Here is a 2218-nt window from a genome sequence, read left to right on the forward strand (position 1 = left end):
TCTTCTCGTCTGAATTACCACATAATTTCATAGTGCTTTAAATGAAGACAAAATGGAAAGTCATGCAACAGGCTGAAGAGATTCCAAACCTGTCTGGTATCTCCACGATGAAAGACAGTGATTAACATGGCTGCTACTTTCCCTGTTTGCCCTGACTTTGCAGATGGAAAACACACTGCCCTGATTTAAACAAACAAACAAAAAAGTCTGTTCTCTGGGAAAAAAAGAAAATAGCCAAATGTAATCACTGAGTATGCTTATTCCTTCCCCATTTTGTACTAGGGTAAAAGTACATAATTCAGCTTCTCTTGACACAGGCCCAATAATTTTGCTGGGTTGAGGCCCTTTTATGTTTGATTGTTTTGGGGGCTCTTGCTCTGCAGAGATCAGCAGGACTTTGAGGGGAAGTTACCTGCACCTTTTCTTGAACAGATCTCAAAGAAAAGGTGAGGAACAGTGGAAGGCAGAAGCTGATATAGACCATGCAACCTGAATAGGAAAGAAAACACAAATCAGTTCTTTTTTTAAGTGCAGATTTACTTTTGTCAAAGTTACACAAGATAACTGGCACTTATTACGCAGGTAACACTGCTCATCTCGCTGCACTTAAGTAACAGCAGTGCTCAGGTCAGGCCTAGCACTTAGACAAGCCATGTGAACATGAAGTGCCTTAAGTGTGAATGTTAATCATACAAACAGCCTTTAACCTCTTGTCTCGCAGGCAAATTGGCATTTGTCCCAGAGCTATAGCACAGATTTATTTCCTCTTACCTGGCGGTTGCCTAGAAAACAAACACTTCTCGAGCGAGTGACTTGTTGGATGGGAACCAGAAGGGTCCTGTTCTCAGCGGGTTCCTGCATATCTTTCCCTGTTCTTCCACTCAGTGTCTCGCTGTTCCCACAGTCACTGTAGTTATCTTCTGTCCACCAGCGAGGAGAGCCTGCTGCTTGGTTCTCTGGTCTGGTTATAACATTAAGTAGCGACAAAAGACTGCAGTAGTTTATTTTGATCCCTATATAAAGGAAGCATTAGAAATTGCGTAGCTTTGCAGTAGCCTGGGAATGTGTTTTTATGCTGATGGACATAAACACATTAGCAGCTTGTAGAAATGACCAGATGGGGAAATCACAGGCTGACAGCTGTATTTATGGGGATGAGATGTGTAAATTAAGTCTCCTTGCAGCTGCTGCTGTGTCGTAGAGGCAGATACCAATATACTCCTCCCACATGCAAATCCAGCACACCTGTGAGAACAGAACAATTGCATGAACTATGAGGGTCAGAAAGCTACAGCATTACTGTCCTACTCTCCTACCTTCACTTATATTCAGTAAAGTCTACAAGCAACAGGAAAGCAGCTACAGTATTAACGGTAAATGACAACAGTCATGCATAGTGTACATGACTGCTCCACCACGACCCACTCACAGAAAGAGCATCTATGGGCTCCCAAGCTCAGGGCACTGCAAGCTTGTACAATAAATGCAAGCATGAGAACAAGATAATATGTTGATTATATTGCAGTGAGGGAGACACTAGCATGATGGTCAGTGCAATCTGTGTTCCCCAAGGGGCTCCCTTCCATAGCTGGCTCCATGTTCCTACCCATGGTCCTAATTGAAATGACATGAACATTGGTTATTCCTTGGAGCCTGCAGCAGCCCCCAGCCTTCTGCATTGCCAAGGGGTACCCACAGAGTACTTCATCCAGTTCATAGTCCTCCCACCCTCTGTCCGGCTCCTTTCCATTTGCTTGTAAAAGACTGATTGCAATTCAGCAGGAGACTATTTTTCTAATGGTCTTGCAAGCTCTGGAATCAGTGTCCCAGCATCAGAAGGAAAAGGGTTTTTACAGAGGCAGCTTGTTAGCACCAGAGAGGAAAGGACAATAACCTATTTCAGGCTGCAAAAACTGGGGCGATCAGGGACTCATTGCCTGCCAGAGCCTTTTTACTTCTCAGTCGTTGCCAGGACATGACAGAGTAACTATTCAGTTCTACTGCACTCTCAGCAAAGATCTGGATTGCAGAGTTGGGCCATGCCTGCAAATTTATCCAGGTTTTGTAGGACTTGCGAAATTTTCCAAATTTTCTACAGTTTCATAAGTTTCTTGCATGGTATAGAACCAGTCAGCTGGGAGTTCCATCCCTGCAGAGCTCGGTGTGCATGCAGCTGGGCTACCGTTTAGAGCAGCTGCAAGCATTTCTGGCATTCCTG

This window comes from Centrocercus urophasianus, unplaced genomic scaffold (assembly GCF_019232065.1).
Source record: "Centrocercus urophasianus isolate 14NV4802_14NV808 unplaced genomic scaffold, USGS_Curo_1.0 seq_12, whole genome shotgun sequence".
Lineage (NCBI taxonomy): Eukaryota > Metazoa > Chordata > Aves > Galliformes > Phasianidae > Centrocercus > Centrocercus urophasianus.